Source organism: Tamandua tetradactyla, chromosome 12 (assembly GCF_023851605.1).
Source record: "Tamandua tetradactyla isolate mTamTet1 chromosome 12, mTamTet1.pri, whole genome shotgun sequence".
Classification (NCBI taxonomy): Eukaryota; Metazoa; Chordata; class Mammalia; order Pilosa; family Myrmecophagidae; genus Tamandua; species Tamandua tetradactyla.
Genome location: NC_135338.1, coordinates 20,061,851 through 20,087,774, shown reverse-complemented (window position 1 = coordinate 20,087,774; position 25,924 = coordinate 20,061,851). Strand labels below are relative to the sequence as shown.

Sequence of the window (25,924 nt, the reverse complement as noted above, 5' to 3'; positions counted from 1 at the left end):
CACAGGGCAGGTCAGCGGTCACGCAACCCCGGCGCCGAGCAGCCCTGAGCGCGGGCCGCCCCTGGGTCCGCGGTGGGCGAACTGCCGGCGCTGGATGCCTCCGGGAAGCAGGTTCTGTTGGGTGCGCTGTTCCGGGAGCGCCGGGCCATCGTGGTCTTCGTGCGGTGAGTGCGGGCGGCGGGGAGAGCGCTGAGGGGTGGCAGGCGCAGGGTGCCTCCCCCGCCCGGGGTGCGCGTCGGGGCCCTCGGAGGGTTCAGAGCCTGTGAGGGAGGGTCCGCCGGGCCTTTCCCGCCCACTAGGGGTTTGAGGGGTGGAAACTGCTCCTCCCGTTTCCTTTAACAGGAATGGGAACCAGCCCCCAGAGCCCAGGCCCTTTTGTCAGGCAGAGGAGTGGCTCAGCCTGGATTGGGTGCAACCGGATTTTAATGCAAATCGGGCGCCTCGGGCACTCACCTCCCCTGCCCCCCCCCATTCCCCACCCTGTCTTGGCTATTAACATCAAGCCTGAAGAAATACTTGGTCCCTTCTGATCCTGGAGGATGTTATGTTGCTAATTTACCCTCTTTGCCCTGTTGTAATTTCAGCATTTCAGTTTAATATCTGCAAGGAATATGTAGAAAATCTGGCCAAAATCGCCAGGATTTTTTTACAAGTAAGTTTTCTGAGAGCGTGGGTCTTGTGCCCACTTCAAGGGGACCTTCTGAAAGTACCTGTGGTTTATAAGAAGGGCAGTAGGTGTGTGTGGAGTATGCAGACACCCAGAGAGCCAGAGTTTTAGCTCCTCACCCCCTTTCACCTCTCCAGCACCTCCATAAAACAGGTGAGACACCTTAGCAATGGACTTCTGTCCTAGTTTATTCAAGGCTGCCTACTTATAAACTACTAACCATGGTAGTTATTTTCATCTTACTTAACAGTATGTTTTCAAATGTCGAAAAATAATGATCAAGAACATTAATTCTGGAAATTGCTGATGTACTCTTCCTTTTGCTTCTTTTTTTTTATTTTGCTTCTTTTCTTATGCTCCAAATATTTGTTCACAGTAGGAAATATTATTTTATCTTACAGGTGAAAATGTGCTGTTGTAACTAAATGTGCATACCTCGTCCTCATGACGGCCAGGTATCTGTAGTTTCCTTCAGGCACATGTATAAGTTTATCTCCAGGTGAGATTTTTTGTTTTTGTTTTAATATTTTTATTGAGATATCTTCATGCACATGCAGTCCATTCAAAAGTAAACAGTCAGTGGCACAAAATACCATCCCATAGTTGTGTAGTCATCACCACGATCATTTTTAGAACATTTCTATCACCCTAGAAAAATACAAGGAAAAAACTTATACATCCCAGACCCCTTAACCCTCCCTGTCATTGACCACTAGTATTTCCATCTACCTAATTAATTTTACCCTTTGTCCCCCAATTATTTAGTGTTTTATCCATATTTTTTTACTCATCTGTCCATACCCTGGGTAAGAGGAGCAACAAACACAAGTTTTTCACAATCACACAGTCACATTGTAAATGTTATATATTTATACAATCATGTTGAAGAATCAAGGCTATTGAAACACAGCTGGACAGTTTCAGGTACTTCCCTCCAGCCACTCTGATACATGATAAACCAGAAAGGGATATATGTAATGCATAAGAATAACCTTCAGAATAACCTCTCTACTCTGTTTGAAATCTCTCAACCACCGAAACTTTATTTTGTCTCATTTCTCTCTTCCCCTTTTGGTCAAAAAGGCTTTCTCAGTCCAATGGTGCCATTTCCTGGCTCTTCCCTGGGAGTCCTGTTCCACATTGCCAGGGAGATTTACACCCCAGGGAGTCATGTCCCACACAGGGGTGAGGGCAGTGAGTTCATCCAATTGAGCTTTGTGTGAAGGGACTGGGTAGCGTTTCTGAATCTAAGATCTGTTTCCAACAGAAGATATCAACTGGAATGTAAAAGAAGGTAAAATTGTCTGATTAAATAACCTAAGTTTAATAGCTTTTATCCTTTTTTATGTATACCTTTGGGGAAAGTGAAGAGAATTATTATCTATATCATTTTTAAATTCTTGGCAAAAGAATCATCTAAATTATTTGAACATTTTAGCATATAATTCTTTGCTCTGGCTTATGCAATTTTTTTAAAGCTTCTTTTCATTTCTCAACTACATTTTTGATGCATTTTGGCCAGTGGTTATGTTTCTTTTGAAAATTAATCATACTGAATGCAGATGCACACAACCACTAACACTTTTTTATTTATTTTTTTTATTTACATGGGCAGGCACTGGGAATCGAACCCAGGTCCTCTGGCATGGCAGGTGAGCATTCTTGCCTGCTGAGCCACCGTGGCCCGCCCTGGCTCATGCAGTTTTGCTGCTTTAAAAGCCTATAGGTAGCATTAGAAGGGAATAACAAACTTGGGTTGAGGGAAGTTGTATAAAACATATAATTTCTTTTCTATTTTTTAGTTTTTAAATGTATATAATTTCTAATCATCCGTGTCTGTTCTTTTTTTTTTTTTTTGAAGGAAGGAAATGTCACCCTTATAGTGATTGGACAGTCATCCTGCCATTATATTAAGGTAAATATTAACATTAAATCTGTTCCAGAGATAAAAATTTTATTTGAGACACTAAGTGTAGGTAAAATTTGCACAAATTGCATTAGATGCTGTTACTTTTCTCTTATTTGTTCCTGTTAAAAATCCCAGCTGTTTTCGTTCTTTAGCCTGTCTGCAAACTGACTGGATATTCTCAAGAAATCTATGTTGATCTTGAGAGAGGAATTTATAAAAGATTGTGAATGAAAAGAGGTGAAGAAATTGACTCCTCAGGTAAGACATGACGTGTTACATAGAAAAGCTGATGGTATGTTTTCATGTTTGCATGTTATACTCATAGGGAAGCAAATTCATAAATCAGACTTCTTTTTGTGATTCCAATAAGTGGTGTAGACAGATGCACCAGACTCTTAAAAGATTCCATTTCCTGGGTGTAATGACACAGAAGGCTGTCGTGAAGTTTAGTACCCCATTGTGGTCAGTGAGAGGGAGGGGTCAGGGGTTTAGGATGTATGGGTTTTTTCTTTTTATTTCTTTTTCTGGAGTGATGCAAAAGTTCTAAAAATGATCATGGGGATGAATACACAACTATATATAAATATATACATATATATTATACATACATATAAAATACCAACTGTGCCAGAAAGGTGAGAGGAAGGTCTGGGAAGGCTTTACAGAGGAGGTAAAGTCTAAGCTGTCCCCAAAAGGATTTAGCTGAGTGAAGACAAGGGTGGGGAAGCGTGACAGAAAGTAGCATACGAGGCATGAAAAGACGGGACTCGTGGCAGGTGGTGTCTCTGGCTGGAGTCTGGGAGCCAGTTGGGAGGTTGGTGTGAACCGACAGAGAGGTTTTGTCCAACTGATGTCAGGTCTGGTGTGACAGGCCAAGAGCTTTGGGTTTATTCTGAAGGCTGTGAGGGAGTCAGACAGTGTTTGAAGTGGAAAAGTGGTAGAGTTGCATACACTCTGTGGAGGAGGAATTGGAGCAGGTGAAACGCAAGCCAGTGAGTTGGGTTGTGATTATAGGCTAGAAAGAAATCAGAGGGCCTGCAGTGGAGACGGAGGGAGGAGGTATGTCTGGGGCCTGTTCATGAGATGAAGCTGGCATGGTCTCTTGGCAGATGTTGTTAAAGAAGGCAGTCTAAACTTATGATGAGCTGGCGTAAATACAGTGTTTGCATTCTCTCTCTATTTCTCTCTCTCTCTCTTCTTTTCTCATTTCTTTCTATCTATCTGTCTGTCTGTCTGTCTATCTATCTACCCATAACAGGACAGATTGCCAGCCTTACTTCCTTTTTGGTATACTATTTTCATGTGCTATTATGGAGGCTCAATATTTGTAAGTTCTGCATATCGTTTAGCACTTTAGATATAAATTGCGAGTTTTCACACTAATTAAATCTCACTGCCAAAATAAAGTTATAGACTTGTAAAGAAAACAGATGAATTCTAAGCAAAATACATGCTTATAATTATTAGAGAGGGTATATTAAAATCTTTTAAACTCTGTTGACTTCTATTAAAGTACTGTATTTCCAAACCAAAAATATTAGGTTTTCATAGAATAATTTTTAGCAATACCTCAATGAAAAGTATAAAGGCTTAAATCTCAGGATTAGTAGTATCAGAATAGTCCTACTTGAAATTTAAGACAGTGAAAAGATATTACATAATTATAATTTAAAATACCAAGTTTTATAGCACTTTTTTAAAATGTTCAGTGAAGGTGAAGATTTCAAAATAGGGAATAATCATCAAGACCTTTTTTTTTTTTTTACATCAACAGAATAATGTTGTATATATTTTTTGGACTTTTTATTTGGCAGTAAATAATTTGGCAATAAATAAATTATTTGGCAATAAATAAGATTTTCAAGCTTACAGGACAGCAGCACAATTAATACAAACCTCATATACAGAGAACACCAACAAACCCCCTCCACCAGATACCCAGATCTGCCAGTTTTTTTTGCTTTTTTTTTTATACATGGGCAGATCTGCCAGTTTTAATGTTTTGCCTCCTTTGCCCTGTCCATCTTTCTGTCCATCAATCTATTTTCTGAACATCTGAGAGCAAGTTGTCCACATTCTACTCCTTGTCACATAATACTTCCACGTACATTTCCTATAAACAAGCATATTCATTTATGTAATCACCTTAAGTGTACTTTATCAAGCTCCAAAAACTTAAATCTATAAAGTTAAGATACGTAGGTTACAATCTATATTCCACTATTTTCTTACATCTCACTAATGTACTTTTGAGCCATTTTACCTCCATTCTTAGCTCCCATCTGGTATCATGTATTACATTTAATTGTCATTATCTCTTCAGTTTTTCTTTTCTTCTTTTTTGTAGACTCATGTATTCAATATAAAACTTCCCATCCCAGCCCCTCCCAGTACACAATGCAGTAAGATTAATCACATTCAGTGTTGCAGGATCTTCACCAGTATCCATTACTGTAACTTTCCCTTCACCCCAGATGAAACCCTGCACTCACTTTGCATTAACTCCTTATCACCCTAACTCCCACCCCTGCTAACCTGTGCTCTACTTTCTGTCACTATGAGTTTGCATATTCTCTAATAATTAAGTTTCTTCGTGGTTACCATGATCTTAAATTTAACACACCAAGTTTCTAACAATCTCATTTGCTTAGCTACCAATTTAAGAACTTCAATAACATCATAAACCATGTTCCCAAACCCCTTCATCCACCCAATTTTATGTACCTCTTATCACAGATTACATAGTTACACATTATGAGTCCCGGACATTGATTTATCATATCTTATGCATGTGCCTTTTAGATCCTATAGGAAGTGAAAAGTGGAGTTACTAATACAAAATACAATAGTACTGGTATTTATATTTGCCCATGATATTAATTTACTAGAGATCTTTATTTCTTCATGTGACTTTGATTTCATGTTGTTTCCTTTCAACCTACAGAACTCCCTTTGGCATGACTTGTAGGGCGAGTCTGATGGTGAAGAAGTCCCTCAGCTTTTGTTTTTCTGGGAATGTCTTAATTCCTCCCTCATTTTTGAATGACCCTTTTGCCAGATACAGACTGATGGTCAGCTTTGGTTCTTTTTCATAATTTCCATCTCAATATCGATACTCTCTTTGTGCTCATCTGTCAATTCCTTGATTTCTTGTAGTTCTTTGTCCATGTTTTCCTTTAGCTCTTTGGGCATATTTAGGACCACTTTTTAAAATGTCTTTGTCTGGAATGTCCCAGGTCTGAGCAGCCTCACTGGTGGTTTCTGGTGCTTTAATCTTCTCCTTCGCCTGGGCCATCACTTCCTGTTTCTTTTTGATTTGTGCTATTATGATTAAACTTGAAATTTTGATATTTTAATGCATCATTGCTGGAATTTCCACTCTGAGGCATGCATTCCTTAAACTTGTATCCCGCTATTGTTATGACAGAGCTTTACTTGAATGCCAGGAAATAACAAAAGAAAGGAAGACAGAAAGAAAGGAAAAAGAAAACACCTTTCCCAGTCTTTGCAGATGGCCTGGGCAAGTTCTGTCCTTCAGCGCTTTTCCATACAATGAGTTTGGAGAATAGCTCCAGGCCAAGCCCTCCCTGGTCCTTTCTGCAGGGATGTCTTGTCCTGGGCATGCAAGTTTGGCCGTAAGAAATCCCATCTACATGGGTGTGAACGTCTCCTTTTCCCTAGGAAATAGTTTCCTCATGGTACTGGCCACTGCACTGCTCATCCTACAGTCAGCAGCCCCTCGCCCCAGGCAGCCACTTGCCTGCTCTCTGTAGGGGGATCAGTGAACTACCTTCCATGTGCAGAACCAACTCTGGGAGGGCGAGCCCCTCGGGCCATGGCCAGACAGATTGGGCCAGGCACACATGTTCTGAGTGTGTGCACAAGGGCTACTATGCCCCCTCTGGATCTGGGGCCAGGGATCTGCACTGGGGACTTGAGTGGCTCCACGCTAAGCTAGTTGGGGAATAAGGAAGAGGCCAGCCAGGGTGCTGTTAGATCCCACCACTTTTAAGGCTTTTTTCTTGATTCAGGACTGAGTTATCATGATACTGCAATTCTTTTTTTTTTTTTTTAACTTTTTTTTATTGTATCATGTAACAGATATACAAGCAAAGAAATGAAAAAGAATAGTTTTCAAAGCACTCTTCAAAAAGTGGTTACAGGGCTTATCCCAGAGTTTGTCATGGGCTACCGTATGATCCTCTCGTATTTTTCCTTCTAGTTGCTCCAGAATATAGGAGGCTAGAGGGTTATATTCCAATCTCTAGCTTCTATGTATCTCTAAGCCTCTTGTATTCTGTATTATAAGCCTCAGATTATACCTTTATGCTGGTCATAAAAGTGGACTGTTGTAGTATCTATCCTTTTGTTTCTGGCTAACTTCACTCAGCATTTTTTCCTCAAGGCTCATGCATCTTATTATGTGCTTCAGGACGTCATTTTGTCTTACTGCTGCATAATATTCCACTGTTTGTATATACCACATTTTGTTGACCCACTCATCTGTTGATGGGCATTTAGTTTGTTTCCATCTTTTGGTGATTGTGCATAATGCTGCTACAAACATTGGTGTGCAAATATCTGTTTGAGTCATTGCTTTCAGCTCTTCTGGGTATATACCAAATAGTGCTATTGCTGGGTCATAGGGCAACTCGATATTTAGTTTCCTAAGGAATTGCAAAACAGTCTTCCAGTATACATTCCCACCAGCAGTGCACATGTTTGCCAGTTTCTCCACATCCTCTCCAACATTTATAGTTTCCTGTTTGTTTAATAGCAGCCATTCTTATAGGTGTGAGGTGGTATCTCATTGTTGTCTTCGTGTGCATTTCCCTTATAGCCGATGAAAATGAGCATCTCTTCATGTGCTTTTGAGCCATCTGTATTTGCTCTTCAGAAAAATGCCTATGCATATCTTTAGCCCATTTTATAATTGGGTTGTTTGTTCTTTTGTTGTTGAGCTGTATAATTTCTTTGTATATACAGGAAATCAAACCTTTGTCCAATATGTGATTTCCAACTGTTTTCTCCCACTGAGTTGGCTGCCTCTTCACCTTTTTGTCAAAGTCTTTTGAGGTGCAGAAGCATTTGATATTGAGGAGTTTCCATTTATCTGTTTTTTGTTGTTGTAGGTTGTGCTTTGGGTGGTAAGTTTAGGAAGCTACCTTCTGTTACTAGGTCTTGAAGATGTTTCTGTATATTTTCTTCTAGAATGTTTATGATGCTAGTTCTTACATTTAGTTGTTTGATTAACTTTGAGTTAATTTTTGTGTAGGGTGTAAGATAGGGATCCTCTTTCATTCTCTTGGCTATTGATATCCAATTTTTCCATGCCCAATTATTCAAAAGACTATTTTGTCCGAGTTCAGACGATTTGGGGGCATTGTCAAAAATCAGTTGACCATAGATTTGGTGGTCTACTTATGTACTCTCAATTCCATTGGTCAGTGCTTCTATCTTTGTGCCAGTACCATGCTGTTTGACCACTGTGGCTATATAATAGGTTTTAAAGTCAGGGAGTATTAATCTTCCCACGTCATTCTTCTTTTTTAGGATGCTTTTAACTATTCAGAGTCTCTTTCCCTTCCACGTGATTTTGGTAATTAGCTTTTTCCAAATCTTCAAAGTAGTTTGCTGGAATTTTGATTAGTACTGTGTTGAATCTGTAGATCAGTTTATTCCAGAAATGGAACAAAATGAAATAAGAATGACTGAAAGATAGAACCACTGATGCAACTGTCTGGCCCTAAGGACATCCCAAAATGATGAGGTCAACACCAACCTTGTGATTGAAGAGTAGGTGTCAAGTTATAACCCAGAGCTTATAGAAAGTGTGGCTACCGCCTGGTATTTCAAGAGAATGAAGCCTGATGTTTGAATGGGCCTTTACTATGGCTGTTGTTTTAGGAAGAGTGAACTTGGACACAGTAAGAGTGAAATAGAGAGACAGCCATGTGATGGAGTCAGAGATTGCTTCAGACTGCCACAAGCAGAGGAATTTCATTGTCACCCATTAGAAGCCAAGAGAGAGGTATGTAATGCATTCTCTCCTTTAAGAGGACACAAGGCCCTGAGAACACATTTATTTTAGACGTCTAGCCTCCAAAAGTGTAAGACACTAAATGTGCTGTTTTAAGCCAGTCCATCTGTTGTACTTTGTGCAGCAGCCCCAGCAAACTAAAACAGATACTAAAGGTTTGATCTTTGAAACAGCAACAATATTGACAAACTTTTACTACAGTAACCATAAAAAAGAGAGCAGACTCAAATTTTAGTAATTTTAGAAATGAAAGAAAGAATATTACCATCAGCTATAGCATCTACAAATTAGATAACCCAGATGAAATGGACAAATTTCTAGGAAGACACAAACCACCTAAACTGACCCTGAAGGAATAGAAATACTGAACAGACCCACATCAGGTAAAGAGATTGAATCAGTAATGTAAAACCTTCCAAAAAAGAGAAGTCCACAAATGCTTGACTTCATTGGTGCTTTACCTAACATTTAAAGAATTAGCATCTGGCCTTCTCGATCACTTCCAAAATGTAGAATATATGAGAGAATGCTTCCTGACTCGTTCTGGGAGATCAGCCATTCCAAGATATCAATACTAGCCCAAAATATTAAGATAAAATACAAACCAATATTTCTTAGAAATATTGATCCAAAATGCTCCATAAGTAGCAAATTCAAACAAGCTGCATTTTAAAGATATAATACTCTGTTATAAGCAGAATTTATTCCAGGAATAAAGGGTAACTCAACTTGCAAAAATAAGTCAATATAATGTGCCTTGTAAATAGAATGCAGGGAAAAAACCCATGATAATCATAATTGAGACAGAAAAAACATTTGATAGCACAACACCCATCCATGATAAAATCACTCAAAAAACTGGAGCTATAAAAGAAATCTCTCAACATCATGAAGGACCTTAGTAAAAAACACACAGCTATCATTTAAAACAAATATTTTTATTGACAAATCTTCACATAGATATAGCCCATGCATTGTGTACAAGCAGTGGCTCATGATATCATCACATAGTTGTGAATTCATCACCATGATAATTTTTACAACATTTTCATAACTCCAGAGAAAGAAATAAAAATAAAGGAAGAACTCATAATTCCATACCCCTAACCCCTCCCTCTCCTTGACCACTAGTTTTTCCATCTACCCAATTTATTTTATCCCTATTATTAGTTTCTTTTTATCCATTTTTTCTATACTTATCTGTACATACCCTAGATAAAAGGAGCATCAGAAATAAGATTTTCACAATCACACAGTGATATTGTAGAAGTTATATCTTCATACAATTATCTTCAGGAATCAAGCCTTCTGGAACACAGCTCAACTTTTCAGGTACTTCCCTCTGGCCACTCTAATACATCATAGACTAAAAAGGGATATCTATAGAAAGCATAAGAATAACCTCCAGGATAACCTCTTAACTCTGCCATGGAAAGTATATTTTGTTTCATTCTTCTTTTACTGCTTTTGGTCAAGAGGTTGTTCTCAAACCCTCGATGCTGGGGCCCAGCTTTTCCTGGGATTTCTGTTCCACATTGCTGGGGAGATTTACACCCCTGGGAGTCACATCCCATGTAGTGGGGAGGGCAGTGAGTTCACCTGCTAGTTGGCTCAGAGAGAGAGGCCACATCTGAGCAACAATAGAGGTTCTCTGGGTGTGAAACTTAGGCTCAATTTTAAGTAGACTTAGCCTAACCTTTGCAGGAATAAGTTTCTTAGGGGCTGTGCTAGTTTGCTAGCTGCCAGAAAGCAATATGCCAGAGATGGAATGACTTTTTAAAAGGAGAATTTAACAAGTTGCTGGTTAACAGTTTTTAGGGTGTGGAAATATGCCAATTAAAGCAAGTCTATAGAAGTGCCCAATCTAAGGCATCCAAGGACAATACCTTGATTCAAGAAGGATGATGAAGTTCAGGGTTTCTTTCTCAAGTGGATGGGCACATAGTGAACATGGCATCATCTGCTAGCTTCCTTTCCAGCTCCCTGGGAGGTGTTTTCCTTCTTCATCTGCAAAATTTGCTGGCCAATGGACTCACTGCTTTGTGGTTCTATGACATTCTGTCATCCTTCTCTGCTCACTCTGAATCTCTCTTTTATAGGATTACAGTAAAGTAATCAAGACCCACCTAGAATGGGTGGAGACACATCTCTACCTAATCCAGTTTAACAGCCTCTCTTGATGGAGTCACATCTCCAGGGAGATGATCTAATTAAGATTTCAAACATGCAGTACTGAATAGGGATTAGAAGAAATGGCTGCCTTTACAAAATGGGATTAGGATTAAAACATGGCTTTTCTAGTTTACATACATCCTTTCAAACCAGCACAGGAGCAGACCCCAAGGTCGAGGGCTTAGTCTGTTGATTTGGTTGTCCTTATTGCTTATAAGAGAAAAACGCACAGTGGTTATCTTAACGGTGAAAATCTAAACTCTTTCTTACTAGCAGGAAGATGGCAGAATAAGATAGGGTGAGTTCACCCCTGCTACAAGGAACAGCTACAGAAGTGACAGAAAAATGACTGGAACATCGATTCCAGGATGTAAGTGGCCTGGGACTGTCTTCTGTACCACTTAGGGTGGCCCTGTTTGCAAAAACTGAAGAATTTAGACACAGAGAACCAGAGTCCAACCAGCTAGTAGACAGAGTCTAATGTGCCCCTTTCCACACAGATGCCCAGATCCCTCAGGAGTGCAGAGACAGGGAGACAGGACTAGGAAGTAAGCCAAGCCATGTTTCTTGAACATGCTATACCCACACACGCTGTTCATGCCCTGGGCAGACCCCACACCCAGGCATCTGAACCCCGTCACCCACCCTTTCATCACCCTCCAAGCATGCCTGCCTCAAAGCCTCCACACATCCTTGCCCCACACAAACCCACTCGCCTGCCCCAGAATGACACACCTCTCCCATGCAAGTGCACAGTCTCACCTCACCCCTCCTGGGAACTGTGAAACTGCTCCCAGCCCCTAGCCCCCCTCCCCCTATCTAACCCCTGTGGGTAATCACCTGCACATCAAGGCTGAGAGCTCTCACCTTCATAGCTGGGCAACATCTGCCCCCAAACCTTAGAGTCATGCGACCCCCTCCCAAACCCTGTACATACATACATTAGTGTCTGGCCTCCCCTGACCCCTGCACGTGCATGCGTGCATTTCTGCCAACCCTCCCAACTCTTGGCAACTGTGGTCCTGTGCCTCCAGCCACACCCGGCCTAACTCCATGTGAGTGTAACCCCACCCCACTGGTTGTGAACTCTGAACACATACACATAAGGACTCCATCCCCAGATGCGCACACACTACCACCCTGTCCCTCAGACACATATATATCCATAGCCGCATCCCACTGTGCACCCATGCATCTGTGCACCAACCTCTTGACACCTGTACCCCATAAACCCTGCCCTGCACAAGTGCAGATCTTTGCCCCACCCCCTGGCACATGTGCCCTGCTCCCACACCTTGCAGATGCTCATGTGCATATCTGTGCCACACAGCCACTGCCATGCACATGCACTACTCTTCCCCACCGTCCTGCAGCTGCAACCCCCATGACCTGTGCCCAAACCCTGCACACATGTTCATCCACATCCCAGCCCCCCATGGACCCCTACTCCTGTACAAGGACACACCTTTGCCATGCACTACCTGGGCCCCATGCCAAACCCTCTGTTACCCAGAACCCCCACACTCCATGTACCCACCCACCTTTTATCCACACGCCATACCCTGTATGTCCACAGAGTCCCCATCTGCCACCCTCCACACCCTTTCTCTGTGTCCCCATTGCCGTACCCTGCTGGTGTGTGCCAAGGCCTGCCTGAGCTGGACTTCACCCCGACGGCCCGCATACTCACCTCCACAGCCCAGTGCCCTGCACTCCAGGCTCACGGGCACCAGCAGAGCATCCCAAACCTGTACCTATGCATGTGCTGCAACCCATTGCCACACTAATGTGCCCCACATCCTGCCCCACATCCATCCCACAAATACAAAGCTTTAGACTATTGAATGAAATAAAGTTAAAAAGAAGTGCTATCAAGATATCTACATGTCTCAAAGGCCACAGAAGATCTCTAACCATATGAAGATGCAGAAAGATAGAGCCCAGCCTAATGACCAAATTAAGACAGCAGAGGAGACACAGACTTTGGAACAACTAATCAAAGATGTTCATATAAATCCTCTATATAAAGTGAACGGGATGGTTAATGACAGAAAGGAGATCAAGAAGACACTAGAAGAGCATAAAGAGGAATTTGAAAGAATAAATAGAAAAATAGCAGATATCATAGAGGTGAAAGATGCTGTAAACCACGTCAGAAATATCGTAGAGACACAACACAGCAGATTTCAAGAGGTAGAAGAAAGAACAAGGAAACTAGAGGATAGGACAAATGACTTTGATTGCACAAATGAGCACATAGGAAAATAATGGAAAGATGTAAATTGGAATTCAGGGAAATGATGGACAAAACAAAGTGCATGAATAGAAGTATCATCAGTGTCTCAGAAGGAGAAGAGAAGAGTATACAGCTAGAAAGATTAGTTTAGCATATAATGGGGGAAAACATCTCAACTCTTATAAAAAACATAAATGTACAAATCATAGAAGCCCAATGAACTCTAAATATAATAAATCCAAATAGGCCTACTCCAAGACACATATTAATCAGTCTATCAGATGAAGATAAGCAGAAAATCCTGAAAGCAGCAAGAGAAAAACAGTCTACTACATACAAAGGAAAATATGCAAAATTGAGTTGGGACTACTCAACTGGTGCTGGTGGTGGCAAGATGGTAGTGTATGATGTATTTAAGATCCTGCAAGACAAAGACTTCCAGTTAATAATTCTCTCCCCAGTCAAGTTGTCCTTCAAAAGTGAAACACTTAGAATGGGCATAGCAGAAATAGCCCTAAAGAGTGGGAGAAAGATCAAAGATGATGGTGGAGTTATACAGAGAATGTAGGGTTTAACAAATGAGCATGATTTCTGAATTAATATATTGATATTTCTTTTAGTCTCCAGTATCTTAGAGCAGCTAGCAGTAAAAACCTGAAATTGTGGAATTGTAACACATACCAAACTCTGCAACCTGTCCTACAACTAATTGTTGCAATGTGTTTTGAAATTAATTGTTTTTTGTGTATATGTTATTTTTCAGAAATAAAAAAAAGTTGATTGTGATGATAAATGCATAGCTATATGATGACATTGTGAAGCATTTGTTGTACATTTTAGATGATTACATCACATGTGAATATGTAATATATGTCAATAAAAATAAAAAAGTTATGAAAATGAAAAAGAAACTTTCTTACTGAAAACAGAAAATAGACATGGATGCCTGCTCCTGCCAATTCTACTGAACCACTGTATTGGAAGTTCTGGGACAAGGAATTAGACTAGTAAAGGAAATATATGGCATCCATATTGGAAAGGAGGAACTAAAACTTTATTCCCCAATGACATTATCCTTCTCATAGAAAATCCAAAGAATCCACAAGAAAACAAACTGTTTAAAAATGAAGTCAGCAGAGTTGGGGGCCACAAGATAAACAGAAAAAATCAGTTGTGATTCTGTATGCCAACAAAGAACAAATTAAATGGAAATAAAAATTCCTTTCACTCTAGCAACTAAGGACATGCACCAATGAAAGACTATCCTAAATAGATAAAATGAAAGTGAAACCTGTTTAAGGGAAAGTAAGTTTGTTTTTTTCTTCTCTGAGGAAGCTCATATGATACTGAGAAGGGCCCAATTTGGCAAAGACAGACGTTCATGTCTATAAAGAGGACAAATCCACAGGACCTTCAGAAATCCAACAACTTAGAAGACTCAGTCCCTGCCTTCAACTCTTCCAGCTGTGCTTGTGACCCCAACACAGCCCTGGTCAGCTGAGCCAGGGGGAGAGCTGTTTGTGCACCTGGCCCTCCCTTTCCACACCCCCTGACCCCACCTTCTCCCCTCCTTTCTCCCTCCATTCCCTCCCCGTTGTCTGATGCTGCATCTCCAGGACCTCCCAGACTTCTGCACGACCCACTATAAGAGCAGCACACTATGTCGAAGAGGCAAAGCATAGTAAAATTTATAAAGGGGACCACAAGTGCACAGATATGGCAGTTCCAGGAAAAGTAACCTCCACAGCCAGAGAGACCCCGGTAAATTCCAGCATTTTCACATGAGCGACAGGTGGGTTCCTCATCTGAAAAGGGGGGTGTCAGTAAAACTGCCTCGTGGTGTCATTCTCAGAACAGGGTGTTGCCTGTATATGGTTCAGCCAAAGCCCACTTAATAAGTAACGTGTAAATGTTGGCTTCCATCATATTCAGAAGCCACTTTGTTCTTTTCATTTGGTATTTCATTTAATCCTTACAAATGCCCTAATTATAGGTATAACCATATATGCTGGTTTGAAATGATGTACGTACCCTAGAAAAGCCATGTTTTAATCCTAATCCCATTTTGTAAAGGCAGCGTTTCTTCTAATCCCTATTCAGTATTGTATGTTTGAATCTGTAATTAGAACATCTCCCTGGAGATGTGATTTAATCAAGAGTGGTTATTAAACTGGATTAGCTGAAGGAATGTCTCAACCCATTTGGGTGGGTCTTGATTAGTTTCTAAAGTCCTATAAAAGAGGGAACATTTTGAAGAATGAGAGAGATTTGGAGAGAGCAGAGAATGCTGTGGCACCATGAAGCAGAGAGTCCAGGAGCCGGCGACCTTTGGAGATGAAGAAGGAAAATGCCTCCCGGGCAGTGTCATGAAACCGGAAGCCAGGAGAGAAAGCTAGCAGATGATACTGTGTTTGTCACGTGCCCTTCCAGCTGAGAGAGAAGCCGTGACTGTGTTCGCCGTGTGCCTTCTCACTTGAGAGAGAAACCCTGAACTTCATCGGCCTTCTTGAACCAGGGTATCTTTTCCTGAATGGATGCCTTTGATTGGACATTTCTATAGACTTGTTTTAATTGGGACATTATCTCGACTTTAGAACTGTAAACTAGCAGTTTATTACATTCCTCTTTTTAAAAGACATTCCATTTCTGGCATATTGCATTCCAGCAGCTAGCAAACTAGAACACTGTATTTTCAAAAAGGAAAACAGTTTTAAAGGTTATATAACCTTTAAATATAACTTTCAGGGGTGGGGGAGCTAGGATGCAAATGCAGATATGCTTCCCAAATTCAGGTTATTCCTAATAGACTCCATGCCTAAAATTCAATGTTAACAGCACTTAGCAGAGTGACTTGTCTCCAGATCTCCAAGACTATGATGGTGAAGTGAGTGTGGACACAATGACCCTCTGCCAGGTGGATTTATGCTGTGAATTCTGGCATCTGTCCAAAGACCTTGGGCCAGACTAAGGCTCTTGCCCTTCCTGCTCTGTCAAGTCTGTGTATGTTTTCAGTAGGCACAGCCTGATGTTCTAGTGCAGCACTTGTCTGATAGATAGGTAAGGGGGCCACATGGGCAATTTTTAATTTTCTCCTAGTGACATTTTTAATTTTCTCCTAGTGACAAAAAGCAGGTGAAATTAATTTTAAGGATGCATTGTGTTTAACCCAAAATATCCAAAATATTATTTCACCATGTTACACTAGTACATTTCAAGTACTTTGGTCACATGTGGCTACTGGCCACAGACATGGGTAGAAAAGTCCTGAAATCCAAGAGTCAGTCTTAAAGTCCTATATTAGCTCTCAACTGGGGACCAGAAGGGCCAGTTTTGCTCCCCAGGATCTTTTTGGAATGTCTGGAGAAAGTTTTGTTGTCACAACTGAGAAGGGAAGTGCTGTTGGACTCTATTGGGAAGAGGCCAGAGATATAGCTAAATATTCCATAATGTGCAAGTCAGCCCCCCATCCCACACAATTACCCAGCACAAAATATCAGTACTGCTGATTTTGAGCAACTCTACCCTACATGAAGGTTTCAACTAACCTGATATTTCTCCCCAGGCCTAGGTCCCATCCTCTCTGGAATATAGCAGTGTTTATGGGGCAGGAAGGACAGAGCCACACAAACAGGACACCTACCTGAAAGAACAGCCTCACTGGCCAGAGACTACTCAGCAGAGCTACAGAGCAGGGCAGAAGAGTCCAGAAAAGAGCAGGTCTTGAATTCATCCACCAGAAGTAGTTTTTGATCCCCTTGCCCTGAGTGAGCCAGATGGTGATGTTGCCACATCCACAAGCAATCCCAGTCCATGTGATAGTGGACATCGTGGATCAACTTACAGAAGGTGGTGACCTGGGATGAAAGGGGTGAGTGAATGCCCAGAAGAGCCACATGGCTGGAGGGCTTATGAGGGCATTATCTGCAGGGAAGACAGAACCACCGAGAGCTGAGGAAATGCTGCCTCCACCCCTCCTTCAAGGGCCTTCCATTTTCTTCATTCTTCCCTCCCTCTTTCTAGATTCTGAGTTGTTCTCACACCATGTCAATCACCACAGGTTGTATCTAGAGCTTGTCTGTGGCTCCCTCTATTATGAATATAGTCACAAAATAATAGTACAGGTAGGGGATTCTATTTCTAATTCTTGAAAGCTTAATAAACTATCAGGCCTCAAAGGAGTGCCTTTTCCAGGATCACTTAGCACAGTGCTAGGAGTACTGGTGCTCAGTCTGTCTCAATAAGTCAACAGAAGTGTCTGATCAAAAAGTCCTCTTGAAAAACAGCAACCAGTTAAAACAACGGGATTAAGAAATTTTCTGTCATTAAAAAATCCCATCTTTCTTTTTTCAGAATTTTCTGTTGATTTTCTACCTTGAGATGTAAATAATATTAAGAAGCTATTAATATTAATCCTCTTTTAATTTTTTGTGAGTTAGTAAGAGGGGACATAGATTGTTCATAGATCAGTAGGAAGAGAATTTAATTCAACCAGTGAAAAATTGTGGGATTAAGCGCAGGTATCCTATAGGAGATGCACAAGTTCAGGTCATGAAAGCTGTTGTGATAAGATTTTGAGGTAGGAAGAGAAGGAGCTCACCAGATCTCTCGTGACTCAGTTCCTCTTTTTAACCTCAGCTTATCCATTCCCGTTCTCTACACTCTTCCAAAAGGAGCAGAAATTGGACATAACTCAGGTGAGTTGTTTCTTGATGCATGTTTTATGGTGGATTTTATAGATGTGTATGGGTCCACACATTAAAATGAAAAAGTAGAATTCAAAGTACATCAGAATCATTAGGTAATATTCATTAGGGAGGAAAAGCAGAATAGTGGGATAAAGTTGTCATCTAGGAAAACTCAGTTCCTCTGGTGTTGTAGATTTCCAAAGTGGAGCTTCAAGTTTATTTCTGACCACTGTGAAAGCCACTGGAGAAAGTCAGAACAGATAATATTTGTTTAAATATTTGAATTAATGGGAAGAATAAATCAAACCTCATGGAAACAAAACACAGTGACGTTTTTGCTAAACATCCTGATGTTTTTCATGTAGGTGACTTGCAGATCTTTTCAGTAACAACCCTCAAGTTGGAAAGACCATGCTTGGTCCACCAAGTTACATTGGGGCCTCTGTTGTCAATCAGTTGACTGTGCAGGTCTAATCTAAACTTGGTATTGTATAAAGCCCCAGTTGTCTGTCTATTGGCTGATACTTCACTGTCATAATTACTGTTGCTTTATAGTAAGTCTTGAAAAATGGTAGTGTAGAGTCCCCAAGTCCTGCTTCTTCAGTAATTTATGGTTATTTAGGGTCTGTTGCATTATCCTATGAATGTTGTCAATTTCCCCAGAAGATGCTGCTGAGGGGTTTTTCACTATAGAGGTGAATGAAATGTTGGACATCTTTCATTAGATTCATTGTCAAAATATCTATCTTTCCATTCTCTAAATTTTTACCTTCTGTATTTAGAAATTTGTTATTAGTTGCATGCATGTTATTCTTACTTAGGATTTTTTGTAATTGATGAGTTGCTTCTCTGTTAGTGCTTTCAAGATTCACTCACTGACTTTAACTTCCAGCAATATTTTATCATGTTTGTGATATAGTGTATTTGTGTTTGAATTATTGTACTTTGAGTTTATTGACATTCTTGAATGTGTATGTGAATATTGCCCATCCAACTTGGGAAGTTTTTAGCCATTTTCCTTACTTCAAATTATTCTTCCCCTTTTTCTGCTCTCCTTCTGCAGTGCCTGTTACATGTATGTTGACGTCCCACTGGTCTCCAAGTCTTTGTTCATTGTTTCCCATTCCTTTTTACTTTCTGTCCCTCAGCTTGGATTATCCCAGTTGACTTTGATTCATGTTTACTCATTCTTCCTTTGGGCTACTCCTATTTGCATTTGAGTGTATGCTTTCTATCTTCTGAACATTTGAGAGCAGGCTACACAATTGCACATTAAACACAAAATAGTCCCAGGTACATTTCCCATGAACATGGATATTCTCTTATTGTTTTAGTTTCCTGGCTGCTATATCAAATACGATGCAATGGGTTGGCTTAAACACTGAGAATTTATGACTCATGGATTTGAGGCTAGGAGTCCACAATCAAGGTGATGCTTTCTCCAGAAGACTGGCATTCTGGTTCTCTTACCAACAGTTCTTCTTCCATGGCTTTATGTCACATGGCAATGCATGTGGCAGCCTCTCCTGGCCTCTTTGGGTTCCACTGCTTTTCAAATCCTTCTCATGACTTATTCTCAGTCTGATATTCACTCTACTTATAAAGGATTCCAGGAATCTGGATTAAAACCCAAGCTTAGTACAAGTATTTTTGAAAATATTGTATTTACAATAGTTCCACCCATACCAGAGTGCAAAGCAAGCAAAAAAACATGCCTACATTTCTCTCTCTTTAAAATGTGCTTTCTTTGTTATTTGAATATAGTGAGACGGTCCTTTCATAATTGGCTATGTAGTCCAAGAATTGGTACATTATTTCTCTGAAGGGTTAGGTAGAAAGTATTTTCAGCTGTGAGAGTCATAAGATCTGTGACTATTCAGCTCCACAGTCAATATGTAAACGTGAAGTTAGCAGATGACTCCGTGATTACCATGTGCCCGTCCAGATGAGAAAGGCACCCTGTGCCTATGCAGAAGACAGAGAAAGTCTGACTGTGTTCACCATGTCCCATGTCACTTGAGAGAGAAATTCTAAACTTCATAAGACTTCTTGAACCAAGGTATTTTTCCCAGGATGCCATAGATTGGACATTTCTAAAGACTTATTTTAATTGGGACATTTTCTTGGCCTTAGAACTATACACTAGCAACATATTAAATTCCCCTTTAAAAGCCATTCAATTTCTGGTATATTGCATTCCTGCAGCTAGCAAACAAGAACAGATTTTGGTATGGGATAATGGGATGCTGCTGCTGCAGTTTGCAAATACCAAAGATGTTGGAACAGCTACTGAAATGGATAAGGGGAAGAGTCTGGGAGAATTGTGAGAAAATTGGCATCATTCAGCCTTTTCAGAGAATGCCAGGATTGGACATGGAGTTATCCAGGAAGGATACTCCTTATGTCTGATGGGCATGGACCAAGGCTACTGCCTAGAAAGCCAACGAGAGTGCTGTGGGGCCTGTGTCAAGAGAGCCACTGCCAGCCAGGACTGTGGGGTTCAGACAAGGGACCTAATGGATGAAAAACAACTTCAGAGGCAAAACCATGGGGGCTGAGGTCCGAAGTGAAGCAGCCTCAGGCCAGGAGAGTGGATCCACCTGAGCCGGTGGAGAGGGTGAGTTTGCCCCACAGGCCGAGGATGGGCCTTCCAGCTCATCCCAGTGGAAGAGTCATTTGGCCTCAGGCCTTGCAGAGAGTGATGCACATTCCCTGGGGTTTGGGGAGAGCCTGGCTGCCACCACATGGTGGGGTTGAGCATGTGCCGTGGAGATGTCAGGGGGCCCAGGTGCAGCCGCCATGCTGGGAGAGGGTGGTCCCAAGGAAAAGGTGTTCTCCCCAGTGTCCCACGTGGTTGCATTTGGAGAGAGGCAGGGCTCTGCATAGGTGTTTGGAATGGGTTGGACTGCTTCTTTCAGAAGGCCCCAGGAGGAATGACTCTCAGACTGTGAAGTCTAGTGGACTTTGCCCTGAAGGTTTTGGAAACCACTTGGGTCCTGTGTCCCCTGTGTTCCCTCCACCATATGAGAATGCATAGGTGTATCCCATGACTGTTACTCCTTTGTATGTTGGCAGCAAATGACTTGTCTTGGGTTTTTACAGGTCCGAAGCCACAGGGTAATTTTGCCTTCGATAGACCGTGCCATACCTCACTTTGATAGGAGTTTGTTCATTTCTAACTTTGTATTTCATGTCTGTTGCTATTGAAATGGTTTAAGGTCCCCTGATATTGTTATGAAATAAATGCATTTTGTATATCAGGAAAACATGTACTTTTTAGGGTCCATGCAGTGGAATGTGCTGATTTGAAATGATGTGTGTCCCCTAGAAAAGAGGTGCTCTAATTTTAAATCCCATTTAATACAGGCAGAATAATCCCTATCCAATACTGTAAGATTGAAATGGTCATCAGGTCCTCTGCCTGGAGATGTGATTCAATGAAGAGTGGTTGTTATGCCAGATTAGGTGATGACATGTCTCCAGCCATTTTGGTGGCTCTTGGTAAATTTTTGGAGTCCTGTAAGAGAGGAAACATTTTGGAGAATGAAAGATGTACAGAGGGCAGAGCGGAATGACATGGCCATGAAAGGAGTGTCCACAAGCCAGCGACCTTTGGGGATGAAGAAGGAACATGCCTCCCAGGGAGCTTCCTGAAACAGGAAGCCAAGAGAAGATGCTAAGTGATGATGCTGTGCTTGCCACAGGCTCTGCCAGATGTGAGAGGCACCCTGACCGTGTTCACCATGTGCCTTTGCAGGCGAGAGGGAAACTCTGACTCTGTTGACTGTGGGCCTTCTCCGTTGCTAGAGAGACCCGGAAGTTCATCGGCCCTGTTTGAGCAAGGTATCTTTCCCTGGATGCCTGTGATTGGACATTCTGTGGACTTGTTTTAATTGGGCCATTTGCTCGGCCTTAGGCCTGTAACCTCACAGCTTATTCAACCCGCCATTTGAAAAGCCATTCCGCCTCTGGTATATTGCATCCCTGCAGCTGGCAAAGCAGAAGAGATTTTGTTACCGGAGAGTGGGATGCTGCTGCTGTAGTTTGAAAATACCAAAGATCCTGGAAAGGCTTTTTAAATGGAACAGGGGAAGGATCTGGGAAAATGGTGCTAAGCTTTTATGAGAAGGCCTAGAATGCTGTGAAGAGACTGTTGTTAGAAATGTGGCCTCTAAAGATCCCTCTGACGAGGCCGTTGACCGAAATGAGGCATGGGTTTTTGCAAACTGGAAGGGAGGCAATCCTTGTTTTCAAAGAGCAGATCATCGGGCCGAATGGACTAGTGGCTTTGTCTGGCATGTAGATTTTCAATGCCATGAACTTGGATAGTTAGCAGAAGAGCTCTCCGAATTGGATGTGGCAAGTGCAGCCTGGTCTCTCCTCACAGCTTGTCGTGAACTGCAACTGGAGAGAGAGAAGCTGAGACTTGAACTCTTGGGTAGAAAGAAACCGGGAGTTGACGTTGTGGCAACCTCTGGGCTTCCTGGCAGGGAGACCCCAATTAATAGTGCTCCGTGTGAGGATGGAACCAGCCCGTCTTTTCAGAGAAAGCCAGGATCGGACGTGGAGTTATCCAGGAAGGATCTGTGGAAATTCCTTATGTCTGATGGGCATGATCCAAGGCCCCTGCCTAGAAAGCCAGCGAGAGTGCTGGGGGTACCTGTAGAAAGTGAGCCCATGTCAGCCTGGACTGCGCGGTTCAGAGGAGGGACCTGATGGCAGAAAACTAACTTCAGAGGCAAAACCATGGAGGTTGAGGTCTGAAGTCGAGACACCTCGGGTCAGGAGTGGGGACCCAGGCAAACCCGTGGAGAGGGTGAGTTTGCCCCACAGGCTGAGGATGGGCTTTCCACTTTGTTGCAGGGCAGAGTCATTCGACCTCAGGCCTTGCCGAGAGTGAGGCCCATTCCCTGGGGTTTGGGGAGAGCCTGGCTACCACCACATGGTGGGGTTGAGCATGGGCCACGGAGACGGTGGTTAGCCTGGGTGCAGCCCCCATGCTGGGAGAGGGTGGTGCCAAGAAAAAGGTATTCTCCCCCTGTCCCCCACGGTTTCATTTGAATAGTGAATGACGTCTTCATAGGCCTTTGTAACAGGTGGGATTGGTTCTTTTAGAAGCCCCAAAGATGAATGATGCTCAGACTTTGGAATCTAATCAAGTTTGCCTTGCAGGTTTTTGAAAATGCTTGGTTCCTGTGTCCACTGTTTTCTCCCACCCTGTGGGATCATAGGTGTATCCCATGACTCTTCCTCCTTGGTATGTAGGCAGCAAATGTCTTGTCTTTGGTTTTTACAGGTCCATAGCCAGAGGCTAATTTACCTTAGAAAAACAGTGCCCATAACTAACTTTGATAGAAGTTTGTTCATTTCTAACTTTGTATTTCATGTCTGTCACTACAAAAATGGTTTAAGTTTCTCTGATTTTGTTATGGAGTGAATGAATTTTGTATATGACAACAACATATCCTTTCTAGGGTCCTAGTGGTGGAGTGTGCTGATTTGTAAGGATAGCTGTCCACTAGAGAGGCTGTGTTCTAATTTAAATCCCATTTCATGAAAGCAGCATCATCCCTTTCCAATAATGTATGTTTCAAACTATTATCAGATGCTGTCCTTGGAAATTTGATTTAATCAAGAGTCATTGTGAAACTGGATTGCATGATGACATCTGTCGAGCCATTTGGGTGGTTCTGATAAGTTTCTGAAGTCCTTTAAAAGAAGAAACATTTTGGAGAATGAAAGATTCACAGAGAGCAGGGCAGCACTACATGGCCACAAGAAGCAGTGTCCACCAGCCAGCAACCTTTGCACATGAAGAAGGAGCATACCTCCCAGGGAGCTTTCTGAAATGGGAAGCCAGGAGAAGAATCTAGCAGATGGTGCCTTACTTGCCATGTCCCCTTCCAGATGAGAGAGGCACCCTGAACGCGTACACCATTTGCCTTTGCACACGAGAGAGAAAGTATAACTGTGTTCACCATGTGCCTTCTCACGTGAGAGAGATACCCTGAACTTCATCGGCCTTCTTGGCCCCCGGTATTTCTTTATGTGTGCCTTAGATTGGATATTTCTGAAGGCTTGTTTTAATTGGACATTTTCTCGCCCTTAGAACTGTAAACTAGCAATTTATTGAATTTGCCTTTTTAAAAGCCACTCCAGTTTCAGTATATTGCATTCCTGCAGCTAGCAAACTAGAACAGATTTGGTATCAGAGAATGGGGTGCTGTTGCTGCAGTTTGCAAATACCAAAGAAGTTGGAACACCTATAAAATGGATAAGAAGACGAATCTCAGAGAATCATGAGTGCCTTGGTAGAGAAGGCCTAGAATGCTTTGAAGAGACTGTTGGCAGAAATGTGGAATCCAACGATGCCTCTGAGGAGGCCATAGACTGAAATGAGGCATGTGTTATTGCAAACTGGAAGGAAAGCAATCCTTGTTTTCAATTAGCAGATAATCGGGCAGAATGAACTAGTGGCTTTTTCTCGAAGGTAGATTTTAAATGCCCTGAACTTAGATATTTAGCAGAAGAGATCTTCAAAATTCACTGTTGAAAGTGCAGCCTGGTTTCTCCTCACAGCTTTACATGAAATACAACCTGAGAGAAATAAAGCTGAGACCAGAACTCTTGGTAGAAAAACCAAAATGGATGTTCTGGAAAATTATGGGCTTCTGGAGGGGAGACCCCAGAGAATAGTGCTCCCTGTGAGGATGGACCCAGTCAGTCTCTCCAGAGAAAGCCAGGACCAGACATGGAGTTATCCAGGAAGAATTTGTGGAAACTCCTTGTTTCTGATGGGTGTGATCCAAGGCCCCTGCCTAGAAAGCCAACGAGAGTGCTGCTGGCACCTGTATAAAGAGAGCCACTGTCAGTCTGGACTGTCGGGTTCAGAGAAGGGACACAATGGAAGAAAAATAACCTCTGAGCAAAACCATGGAGGATAAGGTCTGAAGTCAAGAAGGCTCTGGCCAGGCGAGCCAACCGACCCAGGCCCCTGGAGAGGGTGAATTTGGCTCAGAGGCCGAGGATGTGCCTTGCACTTTGTTGCAGTGGGAGAGTCATTCCGCCTCAGGCCTTGTGGAGAGTGAAGCCCATTCCCTGGGGTGTGGGGAGAGCCTGGCTGCCACCACCTGGTGGGATGAACATGTGCCGTGGAGGTGGCAGAGAGCCTGGGTGCCGCCCCCATGCTGGGAGAGGGTGGTGCCACGAAAGTGGTGTTCACCCCAGTGTCCCACAGGGTTGCATCTGGAGAGAGGCGGGCCTCTGCATAGGCCTTTGGAATGGGTGGAGCTTCTGCTTCCAGTAGCCCTAAGGAGAGATGACTCTCAGACTTTGAAATCTAATGGACTTTGCGCTGTAGGTTTTTGAAACTGCTTGGGTCCTGTGTCCACTCTGTTCCCTCCACCCTATGGGAATGCATATGTGTATCCCATGTCTGTTCCTCCTTTGTGTGTTGGCAACAAGTGACTTGTCTTCAGGTTTTACAGGTCCAAAGCCAGAGGATAATTTTGCCTTAGAAAGAATGTGCCCATAACAAACATGGATAGACGTTTGTGTGTTTCTAGCTTTGTATTTCATATCTGTTGCTACCAAAATGGGTTAAGGGTCTCTGATATTGTTATGGAATAAATGTATTTTTTATATGGTGAAGACATGTCCTTTTTAGGATCCAGAGGATGGATTGTGCTGTTTTGAAAGGATGTATGTCCCCTAGAAAAGCCATATTTAAATGTAAATCCCATTTCATAAAGGCACAATAATCCCGATTCAATACTGTATGTTTGAAACTGTAATCAGATCCTCTTCCTGGAACAGTTGACAATGTCTAGAGGCATTTTTGGTTGTCACACTATGGGTAGCATTGCATGTGTTACTGCAGTTGCATGTGCAGAGGCCAGGAATGTGCTAAACATTCTATAATGTTTAAGAATTAGGTGCCCCCAGAGAAACGCTGCATGATTGAAAAGACAGGGAGAAAGTAAAATGACTTGCAAGTAAAAAATATTTTATAAAAATGCTAACGTCTTAACATCTTACAGAATATGACATTTAAGTAACATGAAAGTATAAAAATATTTAAAGTATTAAATTCCTAATATTTCAGGGCAGAGCCCCCCATGTGAAGTCAGACATGCCCTCAGGAAGCACTCAGAGCCTGTGGCAAATGTTGACTGGCCCTCTTCTTAATTTTCAAGGAGATGCCGCTCAGCAAGGT

General features: G+C 42.1%; 1 long non-coding RNA gene across 8 annotated transcripts; it reads left to right on the top strand.

The window, feature by feature from the left end:
- LOC143651852 (uncharacterized) lies at positions 1–25,924 on the top strand. 8 transcript variants are annotated; one of them, XR_013160277.1, is made up of 11 exons: positions 1–164; positions 585–652; positions 1,069–1,166; positions 2,283–2,319; positions 2,529–2,582; positions 2,729–2,834; positions 8,484–8,607; positions 9,832–9,948; positions 16,587–16,892; positions 17,660–17,718; positions 25,814–25,924. It is a non-coding gene; the product is annotated as an uncharacterized LOC143651852 (long non-coding RNA). The 8 variants fall into 8 exon arrangements; XR_013160280.1 differs by lacking the exon at positions 2,283–2,319 and adding an exon at positions 1,751–1,961; XR_013160281.1 differs by lacking the exons at positions 585–652; positions 2,283–2,319 and adding an exon at positions 1,751–1,961.